The sequence below is a fragment of the Equus caballus genome, chromosome 27, assembly GCF_041296265.1.
Source record: "Equus caballus isolate H_3958 breed thoroughbred chromosome 27, TB-T2T, whole genome shotgun sequence".
Classification (NCBI taxonomy): domain Eukaryota; kingdom Metazoa; phylum Chordata; class Mammalia; order Perissodactyla; family Equidae; genus Equus; species Equus caballus.
The window spans coordinates 39,387,403-39,405,648 of NC_091710.1; the positions used below are offsets into that span (position 1 = coordinate 39,387,403).

At 37.1% G+C, this 18,246-nt stretch overlaps 1 long non-coding RNA gene across 2 annotated transcripts in view; it reads left to right on the forward strand.

The window, feature by feature from the left end:
- Nucleotides 1–18,246, forward strand: part of LOC106782668 (uncharacterized) — a 192,355-nt gene that overhangs the window by 168,821 nt on the left and 5,288 nt on the right. For both annotated transcript variants that reach the window (XR_011433194.1, XR_001379928.3), the window contains exon 3: nucleotides 1,423–1,567. This is a non-coding gene — a long non-coding RNA (uncharacterized lncRNA). The remainder of the gene's footprint in view (nucleotides 1–1,422; nucleotides 1,568–18,246) is intronic.

Below are 18,246 nucleotides of genomic sequence, written 5' to 3' on the forward strand. Positions count from 1 at the left end.
CAAAGCCCCAGTACATAGTTGTATACCCTTGTTTCAAGTCATTCTAGTTCTTCTGTGTGGGATGCCACCACAGCATGGCTTGATGAGTGGTGTGTAGGTCCTTGCCCAGGGTCCAAACCAGCAAACCCCAGGTCCCTGAAGCAGAGCACGTGAACTTAACCACTACACCAGTCACCCAAGTGATACAATCTTAACTATGCTAAATGCTTAGAAAAAAAAATATTTTTAAATATTATTTTCTCTAGGCAGTAAAATTATAGATGACATTTTGTCTATTAAAAATATTCATATATATTTTTCTAGTGTCCTACCATGGGTTCATATTATTTTCATGAAGGAGAGTGTATCATACTTTGGATTCTTGTCTGTAAAATGATAGACTTCCAAACAGAAGGAGACAAAAGTTTAATAAAAGACATTTTTTTTTTCTGAATATGGAGGCTATGTGGGCATGTTTTGATTGAAAGTAAATTAATATGGAGGAGACTGAGTCTAAAGAAACAGGAGAAGAGGGTATCATTGACCAAAAAAAAAGAAGGCCTAGATGGCACAAGTGGAAATGAGACCAAAGCATGTAGCCCATTTACATGGACACACCATGATTCAGGGGCATGGCAAGGCAGATGCTGCTCCTTACACTCTTTCAGATGTTCTGAGTGGAAGAAAATGGGCTGAATGTCCATCGAACATGTATGTCAAAGGGAGAACTGGGGTACTGAGCAGTCTGCCAATCAGAACAAACTACAAAGTGTGGGCTCTAGTACACAAGAAAAATGAGGACCCCTTGTTCAAAAACTATTAAGAATTTTGAGATGGCGACAGCAGATTGCAAGCGCGAGGTCCTTTGAGGACAGAATGTCGTGTAGCTGCAGAGACTTCATACTCAGGAACCTACACTACTTCTAATAACCTAAAAGTGTTTTAGAGCCAAAATTCTAAGGTGTAGTGTACCCTACTCCCCAGAAAAATTCAAGTATTTTCCCCCAGCAACATAATAACAAATCTCCTAAAGCAACAGGCTATCTGCCAAATATGGGCTTTCAATATAGTTCAAAAATTAGAGCTTCATTTGTGAAAATGGAACTTTGGAGAATCACCTTCTGCCATGGGTACTCCTAAACTTAACATGATATGTTTTTAAGTTTGTCCATTCAATATTTTCTCAATTTCAATACTAAACCTTTGAAGTTTAGTATTGTTGGTTGTTTTGGCGTGTGTTTTGTCAAACCACTTTGTGTGAGTAAAACAAACAGAAAGATGAGTTTATTGGAGGTGTTTCAACCTGTAAGCCCAGAAACTCAAGGCCAAAGAGCAATGTGTTTGGAGTTGCTCACAGAATAAAAGATTTTTGGGGGTAAATGCAGAAGTTATTGGGCTTTTTCAGCTCATTCGTTGCTTCAGAATCTTCTTTATCTGGATCAGGGTAGCTGAGTCAGGGGAACAAGGAAGTTCAAAGATGGCGTCAAGGAAGTTCAAAGATGGCGTGAACAGACTTGGCATTCGGGGATCGGTTGGTGTTGTCTACTGATTTCTGAGAAGAGCTGTAAATTCCTGCAACTTATATTAGGTAAGGTTAAGTTTCATTTTTCTTTAATGCACTTGCATTGGCCAACTCCATTTTGGCCCCAACCCAAGTGACTCCATTTTAGTTTCCAAAGGTGACATTGGATATAGTGTCTTCAGATGTAAGCATTTGGTTGTGTAATGTCACTGAATAGCTAGAAACATAATTTATTAGTGAATAAGTTTAAAGATTTTCAGAAAATTAAAGCAGTAGTCAACAAAAAAGGGAAGCAAATATCATAAAATTTACATGAAATGGTATTTTAATCTATGCGCTATTTTTTCAACTTGGAAAAAATTATTTTGTGCTTTCTTTTTTCTTTTCTTTTTAAAAAATGTGTTTGGAGTCAAGTCATGTTGCCTTCTGTTGGCTGTTACAAAATTTCCTTATGTCTAAGGATAGAAAATCAATTCCATGAAATGTGATAAATGAAACAGTATTCTTGATGTTGATCTCATGACTTTTATTGTATGTAGTGAACCACTTTAATCTAATGGCAGGTATATCTTTTCTAGATACATTTTCTTTAATAAGGATTGTATAAATCTTTGTGAGGAGGATTGGCCCTGAGCTAACATCTTTTGCCAATCTTCCTCTGTTTTGTATATGGCATGTCACCACAGCATGGCTTGGTGAGCGGTGTGTAGGTCTATGCCCAGAATCTGAACCCGCTAACCCCGTGTCACCAAAGCAGAGTGTGCACACTTAACCACTACACCACTGGGCTGGCCCCAATAGGGGTCTATATTTTAAATTCAATAAACACATCTATTCAATCCAAAGATTTATAATCTTATTAAGTCTACATTTTTTCAAGTTAATAATGCTTGTAAATGGACAACATACACATTTTTTGTTAAAAATAAATTTAAATAAATTTGAATATATCTAGAGGTTCCTTGAAATGACACATAATATAATGTGTAACTATTTTACAAGAGAAAACAGTGTGTCAGAGAGAAGCCATGTTCCATCATTATTGAGATAGATATCTACATTTAAATTTTATTTCAATCAAACCAATCTGAGAAATCTGTATAATATTTTTCTAAGGTCTCTATGTAGAAGTGAATGATACATTTGTGAAACCGATTTTTGGTTTAACCAGAGCACATCTTCATTTGCTTCATCATGTGTGACTTTAACTATTTTTAATTACAATTCTTAGGCTTAGGTTCATACAGTTTATATTATACTAAATCACTAATCAAGCATGGATTAATTTTTCTAAAACATTTGTTTCATTTTTAATTAATAAAGATGTAGAGTTTGTTATGTAACAGGGTCTTCTAAACCTTTCCTACATATTAACTCATTTAATTCTCATAACAACCTCAGTATGATGGTATTGCATAATCCTCATTTCACAAATGAAGCAAAAAGAGACTCAGAGACAGTGTCCACAGAAGCCGACAGTAACTACTCTGCTCCTGGAAGTCGAATAGTGGCTACCTTAGCACGCGATGAGGAGGGTATAAGAAGGAGGGTTTCTGGGCTGCTCAGACCATTCTTTTCTGGGTGTGAATGCTGGTTACCTAGGTTTGTTTAGTTTGGGAAAATATAATGAGCTATACATTTAAGGTAAATGTACTTTTCTTCTCTATATTAGCATATATATTATTACATATTATTCCTCAATAAAATGTTGCGGAAAAAAGAGGTCAAATGTCTTGCTCAAGGTCATGCAACTTACAAATGGCAGGCCAGGATCTGAATCTAGGCCTGCCTAGGCTCTTCACCACCACGACGGCAGGATCCTTTTTTGAGATAGTGATTTTTGTTTTGCTCTTTGAATTTTCTCCCCCTGGGCCTTTCCCATTCTTACATCTAAAAACAAGGCCTCTAGTGTTTCCTTGTCTCAGGGATCTTTGCATGCTTGAATCAAAATTTCAGGAAGACGACAGCTCTTCCTGTTTTTTTGCTTTTTTCTCTGTATGTAAAAGCTTAAGGACATTGAAAAATAAGTTATGTACAAGGGAGACAGGAGCGATTGTATTCGAGTGTAACAAGACAGTAGAGATGGTCCCAGATACCGATGAGGCATGAAGTCATTGGTTCCCATATATCTGAAGGACCTATTCCTCCCTTCAAAGCAGTGTTCACAGTTGGTGGCAAAACTTCACTGGGGATGGCAATTGATGAAACGTAAGTTGCTGAATCCATGGCCCTAATATTCACAGCCTTTATACAGATTGTTGTAGTAAGGGAGACAGAGCCAAGAGGCTTCCAGGAACCACTGTGGCCTTGGGTGATGAGGATGGCACCAGTGACATAAGTGGGTACATATTAAATGCATTTCTTTCACCCTCTAGGCATCATTTAAACCTCTAGATTACTTGAATCAGTTGCACTGATTTTTTATCTTTAGTTTACTCAAAATCGTTGCTTTGAAAAAAATTAGGCTGTAAAAAATGTATAAGTGTAAATATTTCTGTATGCATATATGTATATATATATATGTCTAATCTAGTGAAGAGAAATACTTCATCTTAACTAAGACATTTTTTTTCTTAGTTATTTTTCTAATACATATCCCATGGTTAGCATGAAAAAGGAAAACAACTGTAAATGAATGACCAAAGTACCTGGTTTTGAAGTTTTAAAATAGAAATTCCCATTCGTATACTTGTAATGAGTCTTTTACATTGACCTGCTTGTTTTGTCAGTTTTGTGAATGCAATGGAATTTCTGAGGCTGAGGATAGATATCTGCAATTTAAACTGGTTTTAAATTTAAAGGCGTTCTAAATTTCTGCCAATCTTGAGCATTTAGCATTTTAAAAACAGATCTCCTGATTTCAAGAGCAGTACAGAATACGTTTCAGCAACAGGCTGAATCATGCTACTGTGTAGTAAGGAAAAACAAAGAGAGAGAGAGAATGGCAATTCTCCCAGGCTGCTCCTGGTTACTAGGCTATCACTGGGGAAAGTAGGATGCAGGAAACTGTATTAAAAGGAGATTGTCATTCACACATACTGCAAATATCGTGACACTCCAGGGCTTTCACCAAGTCTGTGCACTCGGCATCAGAGTCAGGGTAATAGTTGCTTTTTGTCAACTGAAGCCAGCAGTAGCGGCTTCTGGCTGAGTTGAGAATTAATTATTTATCTAGTCCAGGGCCAGAGTCACTTGTGGTATATTCTCATTTTGGCCCAGAGGCATAAAATCACAAAAGCAGCAAACACAGTGTAGAAAGTGGTAGAAAGGCTCAGGATGGCTCTTGGGAGAATCACAGCAAACTGTATACAGTTGATTGTTGACTGGTCTTGAATTTTAAACTCTCTAGGTGCCAGACGACTGTTAACACTTTGTAATTTTGGCCATGAGAGGGAATTTTGTTGGTCTGCTTCGAGGAGCCAAAGTCTATCAGTGAGTCAGACAGTTATTGTCTCTAACAGACAACAACTGTGATTGGATTGTCTCCCATGTTTCCTTCTCTGTGCCCACATGCCTCTGGAGCAATCACTATCTCCTCCTGCCGAGCCCCTGTCTCCTTTTCCTTCCTGTACATCCCTGAGGTTATGAAGCCTGCAATACAAGAATTTAAAGTATCTTCCTCTTCCACAGGAAGCCCCTGGGACTCACATTCGCTTGCAGAGTGTTAGGTCTCGATGACTGCCTCTTCTTCCTATGTAAATTCAAAATACATGAGCAGCACCATGCCGGATATGGAACTTTTATTAATTTTTTCCCTAGAAAATAAAACTTTATAGCTTTTGTATATAGGAAAATACATTTTACAGATGAATTTTTCATTTGGGCAGGTTTACTATTTTGAGTATCGTGTAGAAGATGAAAATAGTTCAGGAAATTTTTTATGAGGTGTAGCCCTAGGTGCTAGAGTGGAAACCAAGATAAGTCATATGACATAATAGTAGAGGGGATTAGAAGAGAACAAAATGACTTAGTATTACCATTTAAAGAGAGAATAAGGGCAACATTGAGTGAGCTATTTTATCTTCATTCTGTCCCACTACTTCACTGAACCTATTTTCACTGTGGTCAACTCCGAGTTTCTAGGAATCAGATCTAATGGATTCTTTTTTTCCCCTTTTTCTTCTACTTACTCTCCTAGAGTAACAGACGACATGGACATTCTTTATCTTGAAATTCTTTTCTCTTTTGCTTCCCATTCCCTTGATTTCTTTTGGTTCTCTTCTTATTCTCTGACTTATCCCTCCTACATCTCTTCATAGAATATTTATCTCCATCCATGTCTTAAATGATTCTATTTCCAAGGATTGAGGCCTAGGCCTTCTTTTCCTTCTATTTTAGTGCTTTACTCAGGTACTCTTGTTCATGTCCATTCTTGCATCTCAGTCTATAACAATGAACCCAAATTTATATTTCTTTTTTTTAGACTGCTTTTTGCTGAAGAAGATTGGCCCTCAGCTAACACCTTTTGTCAATCTTCCTCTTTTTTTTTCCCTCCCCAAAGCCCCAGTACATAGTTGTATATCCTAGTTGTAGGTCATTCCAGATCTTCTATGTGGCATGCCACCACAGCATGGCTTGATGAGTAGTGTGTGGGTCTGTGCCCAGGACCCTAACCAGTGAACTCCGGGCCACCAAAGCAGACTACACAAACTTAACCAGTTGGTCATGGGGCCGGCTCCCTGAATTTAGCTTTCTATCGAGTATTTTTTCATGTGCTCAAGAATTACATATAAAACTATCTTTTAGACATTCCATGGACTTTTCAGACTCTGCATTTCTAAAATTGAAACCTGACTTTCTCTGCACTGAGATGCCTCTCCATCTGCGTCTCTTCTCCCTTTTTGTGGCACAGACACTGATATAACAGGCCTGACAGTCATCTTAACTGTCAAAACTTTCTTCACTCTCATAATTTTGCTGTGAATAAGTCTTTCTGTTAATGCTTTTTAATGAAATATCATATTTGGTCCCATTTCCACCTTCTTTATCCCCATTGTCACTGACTTACTTCAGGCCTTCCTTGTTATTCATTTGAACCATTTGTAATTCTGATTCACTCAGTCCTGCCTTCTCCAATCTATCTTCCACATGGCAGTAAGAGTGATCTTTCTAAAGTAATTTGAAATCATGTCCTACGTTTTCTATCTCAATGGCTGCCACACTCTATAAAATACTATTCAAATTTCTTACCATGGTACACATACATGGTAACACCCAGGAACAAAAATGATCATATAATATGTCCTTGTAAAATCAAATTTTCCTCTCTCATGCTTCTCTGCTTTTGCCTATTTTTAATAGAATCGCTTCTACTTATCTTTAATCTCACCTCAAGCTGTATTCTTTTGAAAAGGCTTCAAGAATCTCCCAAGACGATTTAGACAGTCCCTTCCTCAGGCTGTATTAGCAACAAATTTATCATAAACTTCTCCACTAGTCCACCCATCACTTTGTTTTTTCCTGGCTTGCTTGCATGCTGGTAACCTTCCTGGGTTCAGGGACAAACTATATCATTTGGTCTCATTACTTAGCAGGTAGTCTGTGTTCAATAAATGTATAGTCAATAAAGGAATTAAAGAAGTTTGTTATTAAAGATGTAGAAGTGTGTTCTGGGGCTGGCCTGGTGGTGTAGTGGTTAAGTTTGCACACTCCACTTCCGTGGCCTGGGGTTCACCAGTTCAGATCCTGGGCGTGGACCTATGCACCACTTATCAGGCCATGCGGTGGTGGTGTCCCTCATATGAAGTAGAGGAAGATCCACATGCATGTTAGCTTAGGGCCAATATTCCTCAGCAAAAAAGAGAATTGGTGGCAGATATTAGCTCAGGACTAATCTTCCTCAAAAAGAAAAAAAATATATATATATAGAAGTGTGTTCATAGATGTTATTAAATGTATGATAAATAAAGGTAAAAAGACATTTGTTTTAAAAATGTTTTTGAGGATAGATTAAATTTTTTGAATAGAAGTAGGGAGAAAGAAATTTTCCAGATAGGGAAAATAGACAATGGCACAGGATGTGTTCAAGTGTAGTGAGTTATGTCATAGGAGCATGTAAGGGAGAATTTAGGGAAGATTATAAAGAGAACTCTATTACTGGGGGCCTTGAATGTGTCGTATTTTCTGTGACTGAAAAAAAAAAAATCTTTAGCGCAGACAGTGGTATAGAAAGTTTATGGAAAGGTGTTAGTTTTAATCTACCCCCTAGAGGCATTAGGCAATATTTGAAATACTCCCAAATAACCAGGAATAGACGTCCAGGGGTGCTTATTTATCATTTGAAAAACCGTAATGAAGATTCCAGCCTCCAAAGAGAGCTGTTACAAGTGGTTTCATTATCTGTTATCTTGATCTGCACTACTCATTTCTTTTTAAGTAGCATAAACAGTGCTGGAAATACTTTTCCATTGGTAAGATGTGTCTCATTCAAGATACATGGATGGCATTGAGAAAATCTATCAACCCTCTCCCCTTGCACAGACAAGGCCTGAGAATTTAGGGAGCTCAGCAGCCTATCATCCTTTGATCACATTCTTGGTTTAGGGCTTCATTCTACCCTGCCTATTAATGTCACCTGATTGCAATAAGAAAAGTGGCCAAAGTCTGCCATTACCACATTGTTCCATTTGCCTCAAGTGAATCTCATCCACAAGGTCATAGGTGGAGGGTGAAAGGGAAGAAAGACCTGAGATATTATTGATCAAATAACAAAAGATTACGTGATACTGAGTGTGCCAGGTTGCTGGTATGTGTGTGTGTGTGGGGGGGACAGAATTAAGTCTGAGACTTGATTTTATATCACTTAGTTGTAGTGATGGGGGAAGGAAACCTATATTTCTCACCTATATCTGTCTACTAGAGACTGGTTATCACTCCCTACCCCAAATGAAGAAATGTAAAAAGCCAAAGTGGTTTAAGTAGGTCCAAAGCACAGGTTAAAGATTTTGTATTTAATTTGTTAGAAAGAGGGGAACCATTGAAAGTTTTGAGCTGGCCGATTATCTTGTTGGTTAGTATGTGATATTTTTGAGTCAAGAGAAAGGATTGCTCTCTGATAGGAAATTAGCTTCCACTCTTGCTAAACTTGGTGAACTTTTCTGTCTGTAGATGTAAATCTGGACTCTATAAATTGGTGTCGATGGATTACTCCAAATCCATAACTATTTCTCCTCCTCCTTCTAATGATAATCATAATAACAAATCTCAGAGCAAATATCTTAAGGGTTACCATTGTGCCTTTATGACTGATGCATTTGCCATCGTATCATGTGCACTATGCAACGGATTGATGAATAATTTTGTTTGTTTGGGGCTTTAACCTTTAGGTTCAGGCATTATTCTTCACACTGTTGTGATGACAGAAATGTTGGATACTCTTTTATTGCCCCTCCTTCAGCTCTGTATTTATTGTTGGTGTCTTTGCTTGCTCCGAGGATGCTTAATTGCAGATTACAGGACATTGAATACATCAAACTTGGTTGTTTTTTCCTCAAATCCTTGGAAGACATTCCCAAAAGCTCCAGTCCAGGAAGGGTTCATCTGAGACCCATGTTCCCTTTCTGCTACCTTCCTATCACAGAACAGGAGGATGGGGCAGCCAGATAAGTGAAAACTAATGGTGAATGAGAATAGCTCTTCCAACTGTGTTTCTTTCTCTCTGTGGTTTTGGTAAGTTTGATCAGTGCTTAATTTCTCTATTGTGGAGTAATGAACATATCGGCATCAATATACCTTACAAAATGATTAAAATTCAATTAAAGTTAAAACACAAACTTACTTTGTATCAAAGCCATAGCAAAACTTAAAATTTGTTTTATTACTTTCTATTAAGCTTCAGATGCAGGAGGCATAGTTATACCTTTAATAACGCCAGGCTATGTTATATATTTGTCTTAAATGTATCAACCTGTTAGGAAGAAAAATTGTTTGGGAAAGATGTTAATTTTCCAGCCTCTGACAAGCCGTCTACCAAATGACTTTCCTGTGACAATAAATAGGTTTTGCTTGACATGTTTATTTACATACTATTTAATATAGCTTGCATTGAAAGGAGACAAATAACAACTTGAAGCAATGCCAGATTACTTTGCTCCATGCAGATAAGAAGATAAATTCAGGAACTTTAATACAAAGTGACAGTAATCTTTTGCTAGTCAATGAGAACTAAAAATTCTCCATGACTTACCTTCCTTTTGTTGTCCCTTTAAAGGGAATACTGTTCTTGTTTTCTCCTTTTGAAGTGAATACAGTAGCTGAATGAATATACAACAAGAAACGTGATAAAATTCTGAAACTCACTGCACAGTAGCTTTTACTCTTTCACAAGTTTGCAAATAATAAATTTATCAGAATATAACTATGGAAGATGCATTTCTCTTTTTTATATCTCACTATTCCTTATTTTGAAGAGTTATTCCAGGTGTTGATCATTTAGAATTTACCCCTCTTCTATGGTTGAAGACCAGCATCAATATTTTAAACTGTATATTGTTATTTTATTTTTTTTTCATAAAAATGTTGTCTTAGATACAACAAGATTACTTTTATACTTCAAAAGAATAGGATCCCAAGAGATACTCAAATTTAACATAATTTGGGGCTTTGTGGAGGTACATTTTAGATTATGAAAAATTCTTGTTTGGCCGCAATTTCAAGACTGTCTGAAATATCTCTCTAATAGCAAAAGAATAGCACTTCCATGATATGTTGTAGAAATGATTAATATTAAATAACCATGTATAACAAATCTTACTTTTTTGGGAATATAGTAAAGAAATTTTGTCCTGGATTGCTCCTGCTGGAAGAAATATGTATGTTGTACATGTGAACAATGCCCAAAGCAGCCCCGATGTTCACCACTTTGATCTCATTATATTTAGATTCTGGATATAAGGTAAAAGTTTAAACAGGTGATCCAAATTGGCCAAGCAGAGACAAGTAAGGTCAATATAGGTAATAACATCTCTACTACCACAGTAATTTTGTTATATTGATAAAAAGTCTTTTTGCAAACAAATTCATTAGTACTTTATGGTACTATTATACTTTTATATTCCTTGAGATATGACTGATCATGGAAAGATCAATTGTAAAGTTAAAGAAAGAGAAAGATGTAGTAATTATACTCCTTCCTGAGAACTTTAGATTTTGCTGGCGTAGCAACATTCTTCTTTGCGTCTGAACACTTGGTGTGAATATTTACAAGGCAGCATAGATTTCTCAGCCAGTCCCCACTTTGTGGTTTTCTTCATGCCACACCTGAGAAATTTCTCCAAAATCTTCTTCAATTCAAATCACCACAATGAGGCTATCTTAACCAATACGTCAGGTCGATGTAGACAAATCACATCATTACTTCCTTTGTGACAGTTCATATCAGCATATGGATATTAATTCAGTGACTTTTTTTTCACCAGAAAATTAGGCAACTATAAGGAGTGTGGGTAAACACTTAGGAAACCTTTCTTGAAATTAAAATTAATTCCAGAGAGTATAGCATTAGAATTCTGAAAAACAACATTATTATGAATTTACTTGAAGAGTTTCAACCTTATAATTTTAATCTCAATTCAAATAAATGGAAAATAAAATTCATAGACAAACTAGGCAGAATGTACCTCATCGAAGTACATTTTAATCCCAAATACTGAGTCTGCTTTTCAGTTGGTGGCCTTATTTGAACTCTGCAATTTTCTCTTGCCACTTAATGGCAGCACAGAATCCTGGCAGCTGCCTTGTATCACAAGTGTGAGCTGTCAAGATAAGTAAAAGGAGGTATGAAACCTGATAACTTTGGTCAATTGCGGGAACAGTTTTCTAACTGCAATTATGTAGCGAGCACAGGGTTCATGGCATTAATTCAAAAGGTCCAGTCTAGATTATTGGAGGCTCTCAGTCCTGTGGGGGATTCTTATGTTATTGAACAGGCGTTTGAGCCCATATTTATCTCAAGCAACAATGCTTTCATTTTGAATTTTTCATAGTGCGTCTCCATTTCAGCAGACAAACACACACAAGGGAAGACCCAACTTTGCGGCAATGCCTGGCTCTGTCTGCTCTGCAGTGCCGTAGATCAACACTTGGCTACATGCCTTACTGACAAGTGCAGATACTAAACTGTGAAATTTAAAACTATATGATGGACCCAGAAGAAATTCAGAAAAAGCAACCTTCCTAATGGCATTGTCTGGCATAGGCAGCACTGAATGCAAAATTCCTTATAAGGAGTATAATCACGAAATGAACGTGCACAATATTGACATTTGGCTGCCTGACAAAATCTTTTGTTACTGCCCAAACGTAATAGTAGGAAAGATTTAAAAAAAAAATCTCTGTGTATTTAGAGGTACATCTAAAACACATCTATCCCTATATCTCTCTCTCAACATACAGTTATATGTATATTTTAAACTTCTACTGATACTTTGATCCAATAATCAATTACAAGGCTCAGTTTATCAGTCCGAAGTTAGCTTGAAGTCTTGTAGGGGTATCTGAAATCCTTTAGGCTCTCAGCTTTGCGGCCTAAATTTAGTGACGTAGTACTGCCCTTTGCAAATTATCCCCATCCGCGTGTATTCTACTCCTGTTACACAACATCGACATCCCATTCAAGTCATTTCTTTCTTTATTCGTTTTATAATAAAATTTACTCTTTTTTAGACTTTGCTTCTAACTGTTTAATAGAAAATAGGAAAACATTTATAAAAATAGCAGAGTTGGGCCAGTCCTGTGGCGGAGAGGTTAAGTTTGTGCACTCCGCTGTGGCAGCCCAAGGTTTTGCTGGTTCGGATCCTGGGTGCGGACCTGCCACCGCTCATCAAGCCATGCTGAGATGGCGTCCCACACAGCACAACTAAAAGGACCTACAACTAGAATATACAAATATGTATTGGGGGGCTTTGGGGAGAGGAAGAAAAAAAAAATGAAGATTTGGAACAGATGTTTGCTCTGGGCCAATCTTTAAAAAAAAAGATAGCAGCGTCATGCGGACTTTTCTGTATTTTATTTTAAGATGGACTATTACTTTCTTTTGTGGCTCATATGAGGTTGTGCAAGCAACTAGAGCACAAAGGTAGATTAATTTCATCTAGTAGTTTTGGACAAATTATTATTTAACTAACTTTTTCCATTTTTGTTTTTGCATGAAAAATCTATTTAATTTCTCCAGTGACTATAGACAATAGCGTATGTGTTTTTCAAAACTTTCTTTTTAAGTGCCGAGAAATTCATTTATATTCCTGCAGTTCATGAAGGACCCTAAACAAACCAGATTCAAATTTCTAAAGAGTAATTATAAATAATGAAAAAAAATTATTCACTTTTTTGTGTTATGGGAAAATCTGTTGAAAGTGACTTTTTTAGTTTTGTAGGACATAAAAATCAATACTTGATTATATTTTTACCATCAAAATGTTCTCGCAACTGGTTCACGGCAAAAACTTATTGCTCTATTTTTTGTTTTAGTTTTGCAAATAGTTCTTAGGGTGCTATCCATTCAAAACTGTGAAGAGTGTGGTCTTGATAGCAACTTTTCTTGTTGAGCTGGCTCAAGAGTTCAGAATTATGATTTGTTTTCACACACCGTAGGGCTGAAATAAGCCAGGATTTCGAAAGTAGTAAATAAAAAGATGAGCGAGAGTCAGATGGCTATGAAAGCAATTACTGAAATGACTCTGTCATTCTAAATGCTCCCTCCAATTTTGACTGGGAGACTTAAGACTTCTCGTGAATACAGATCCTCAGTTATGATGTTCTGTTTGACTCTTTACTCATCTGCTGTTCTGACTCAGACTTTCTGTTGGGATGTTTGATGGAAAAGCCACTGAGGCCAATAAGGAGTCACAAAGGCACTTTTCTTTGTTTTTTTTTTAAAGATTGGCACCTGAGCTAACATCTGTTGCCAGTCTTTCTTTTTTCTTCTCCCCAAAGCACTCCAGGACATAGTTGTATATTCTAGTTGTGAGTGTCTCTGGTTGTGCTATATGGAACGCTGCCTCAACACGACCTGACAAGTGGTGCCATGTCGGCGCCCAGGATCCGAACTGGTGAAACCCTGGGCCACTGAAGCAGAGCACGCGAACTTAACCACTTGGCCATGGGGCAGGCCCCACAAAGACACTTTTTTGCCACTACTACCCCAATTCCATTTTCAGTCAGCTTCACAAAAGCCATGAAGACCAATGAAACTCTATCAATATGCTTCAAATGGAAAAATGAGTCTTGAAATTCTGGTTTCCGTGACTTTGAGATTTCTAATGAAAGAGCTCCATTTTACTTCTAGCTACTGGATTTGCCAAAAAAATGGTCATTAACTAAACAATTGCATTGCAGTAGTGCACACGAAAGATGGATTTCAGAAAGTTAATGCAACAATGAGCAGAAGAGAAATGTGGATAGGCAGGACAAACTTTTTTTGAGTGGCTTATTTGGCTCAAAAAGAAAAGGTAGAAAAAGAGACAAAAATTTGCCAAAGAAGGCATAGTCAAGCAAGCAGAGATGAAGAAAATGGGGCCCTGAGAATTTATGTAATTTTCCCAGAACCACCCAGCTGGTTGATAAAAGAGCAAAACTTTGAACCTACATAGTTTCAACCACAATATGCTGGTTTTTTGATAGACTTTAAGCTGGGTTTCTATAACTTTTTAAGAGACATTTGACATTTGTCCTAATTTGTTCAGGCTGCTATAACAAAATACCATAGACTGGGTGATTCATAAACAGCAGAAATTTTCTCACAATTCTGGAGGCTGGGAAGTCCAAGATCAAGGTGCCAGCAGATTCAGTATTTGGTCAGGGCCTGCTTCCTTGTTCATAGACAGCTATCTGCTCATTGTGTCCTTACAATGGTGGGCGTAGGAGCTCTCTGGGTCTAATCCCATTCATAAAGCCTCCACCTTCATGACCTAATCATCTCAAAAGTCCCATCTCCTAATACCATCACGTTGGGGTAAGGATTTCAACATACGAATTTTGGTGGGACATAAACATTCAGTGTATAGAAAGATTTTAGTTCTCAAGAGCTTAGATATAGCCAGTTCAATGAGAAAAGGATTAGAATTATACTTAGGGAAAACACATGGCTTCGTTAAAAAAAAAATATAAACAAAACAAGCATTGCAAGCAAAAAGGAAAATATCCAAGAAACTGTTTCTGGGAGAGATCTAAAAGCTAAATGGTTGATGCAAATATTAGAACCAGTTACAGGCTTAGGGTCTAGGGTTTTATCACCAGCATAAGCACAGGAGGTGAGATTCCAAATTTGAGAAGAAACCAAAATTGAGCTCCCAATGTAAAGCCAAAAGTCCTGAAGCACTGCTTCCTCTGTGAAGGGGAGATTAGAAAAAGTGCCCATTAGCCCAGAGAAGCAATGCCACCAACACAAAACTAGAATACCAAGCAGATGCCAAGTCAAGATACGGAGTCTAATTTCACATGACATAGATGATAAGGGAATTTCTCATGAGAAAGATAAAATTCGTCCAGATTCTTTGTGAAGCTTGTAACCGTAACAGGAACAAATGCTACTGTGGGGGATTAGAATTGGCCACCCCAAAATTTGTCTCTTTGGTTTGATTATTTTTAAGGACAAAAGACTCTGAAAGAAACCTTGAGCTTCCCCCAAATTGCCTAAGAGTATTTAAGTTAGATGGGGCTATCTTAGGAAGGAGCTATCACCACAGATAACTCTAGGTGTGGTAGACAGGAAGGCTTCTAGCAAGAGCCATTTTATCAAAAGATCTCTTTCAGGTCCCATTGTCTATAGATGGTCCTGCAAACACTTGTTTACCAGACATTTGCTTTTTCGTCTCCATGTACATTGCCTTCCTCCCCTTTCAATCCCCAAACCACTAACCCAACATCCTCCTTTGTCCTTAGCTCCTTTGTCTTCATTTAAGGTGGTGGCTTTGGCCATTTTGGGGAATTACTCAGTTTTCCTGGGTTTCTCCCATGTATACATGTTATTAAATTTTGTTTGATTTTCTCTTGTTATTCTGTCTCATGTCAATTTAATTCTTAGACAAGACAGGACCTAGAGGATATAGGAATATTTCTTCCTCCTCTACACTGCAAACTGGGACACTGCTGATTCCAAGGGAGAAACTGTAAAATGTTACAAGATCACCGTAAAATGTTACAATGCTACCAGGAAACAAACTGCTATGGGTGAGAGCTAGCTGATAGAAAAACAAGAGGTTTATACTCTATAAATATTCAACTTCTGAGGGTTTACATCAAGTGTATTTGAACTAATCAAAGAGAAAGGAAAGAAATCATTAAATAAGAATGAGACTGTCTTAAAAATGGATTTTACAACTGTAAAAGAATCCCAAGATATTTTAAGCATTAGACTATGAAAAGCTGAGCAAAGCATTAGTAAGCTTAATTAATTGGAATACAGATATGATGAAATCATTGAGTACAGTCAGTGAGGAAAAGGAATAGAAAATAGGAGAAAGAATTTGAAAAACAGAGGAGAGAAGGCAAAGCTCCAGCCTTTCTCTATTAAAAGTTGCAGAAGCAGGGAATTGAGAAAATGGCAAAGATGCAATATTCTAAGATAGTTTGTTGACATTTTTCCAGAATTGATGAAAGATGTGAAGACTCAGATTGCAGGTTTGTAGTAAGCTCCAAGCAGCAGAAATAAAAACAAATTCCCACCCAGACACGCTGTGGTACAGAGACCAAGTACCAAAGAAGAAGGAATAGCGATCACTTGAAAAGAAACAGGATGGTAGACTGTTCTTTAGCATCCGTAAATGTCAGGTGACAGTGCAGTAATTGCGAGGAAAAACAAAGAGGATTTCAGACATAAAAGACTGAATTTACTGAATTTACGGAAAATTCTTTCAAAATATGTACTTCTGCAATAAAAAGAGAAAAAGAACACAGATGAAGAAATAGATACAAAGCAATTGTACACATGGACATTGGCAACAGTTGTTATATCTCCATAAGTGTTGGTTGGAATTAAAAAGGAACCTAATGGCAATTTTGGTGGAATTTTTAAAAACGTGAGCATTAAATCCTAGATTTCCAGACTATGGAAGATGCGAAGGGTATGGAATTGCATTGTTTGGAAACAATCACGTTAGCCTTTTAAAAAATAAGCATGTGTGTTAAGCATTGAAAGGTCAACCTAAAAGTATACTGTTTTAATTTCAAACCAGAGAAGGCCGATATGGGAATTAAGGAAATGCAATCTATCCAACAGCGGGCGGGAAAAGGAGAAATATAAAACGAGAGAAAAATATGGTAAATTAAAGCCCACAAAACTAAACTGAAGAAACTATTTCACAATATCAGTTTATCATAATATCCATTCACAATATCAATTTATCATAATATCACAATAATTTCACAAAATCACATAATTTATCACAATATCAGTTTATCATAATGAATAAACCAATGAGTCTTAATTTAAGGCAGAGACTTTCTGAATGAATAACAACAACCCAAAGATTTGAAAAGTACAAGGAACCTAAATGTTTATCAATAAGAGGCTGGCACAGAAAATTGTAGTACATTTGTAAGATGGAATAGTATATAGTATTTACAATGAATGAAATGGATCTATGTGTACAAACATAGATAAATCTTGGAAACAAATTAGAGAGAAAGGTAAGATGAGAATGATATATATAGCTTGATATCTCAGTGAATAAAATTTAAAGTCTATCCAGTGGCTTCCACAGCTTATATCATATGACTCCTGACTATCTCTAGTTCTGCAAACTTCTCTCTTACCACTCTCCCTTTCAATTATGCTGACCTTTCCACAACTGACCTTTTACCAGTAACTGAGCAAGTGTGTCCCTGTGCCAGGGCCTGTCGCTCTGTGTGAAATGTTCTTCCTTCAGATCTACACACCACATGCTTCTTAGCTTCATTGAAGTCTCTGCTCAAAATCACCTCTTCGGACTGCCTTGTCCTCACCAGTCTCTCTAAAAGGGCACCCCCTGTTGTGCTCTGTCTCTTTATCCTTCCCCATGACATTTAAGAACATACTTATTTTTTAAGTTTTTATATGTTAAAACCGTTTTATTGAAGTATGAGTGACATACAAAAAGCTGTACATATTTAATTTATATAGTTGGATGAATTTGGAGGTAAGTATAAACCCGTGAAACCATCTCTACAATCTATGCCATAAACTTATCCATCACCACCAAAAGTTTCCCTTTCTTTCCTTCCTTCCTTTCTTTCTTCCTTTCTTCCTCTCTTTCTCTCTTTCTCTCTCTCTCTCTCCCTCCCTCCTTCCCTCCCTCACTCTCTCACTCCCTCCCTCCCTCCGTCACTCCCTCCCTTCTTCCTTCCTTCCTTCCTTCCTCTCTCTCTTTCTCTGTCTCTCTCCTCTTTTTCTTTCTTTCCTATTATTTTCTGATAAGAATTCAAGTAAGATTAACTCCCTTAGTAAATATTTAAGTTTACAATGCAGTATTGATAACTAGAGACACTATGCTGTACAGGAGCTCTCTAGGACTTATTTGTCTTGCATAAGTAGAATGTTGTACCCTTTGATTAATATCTCCCCATTTCCCCCTCCCCCCAGCCCCTGGCAACCACCATTCTACTTTCTGTTTCTGTAAGTTTGACAATTTTAAATTCCTCATCTAAGTGGTATCATGTAATATTTGTCCTTCTGTGTCTGGCTTATTTCACTTAGCATAATGTCCTCCAGGTTTACCCATGTTGTCCCAAAAGGCAGAATTTCCCTTTTATAAGGTTGAATAATATTTCAT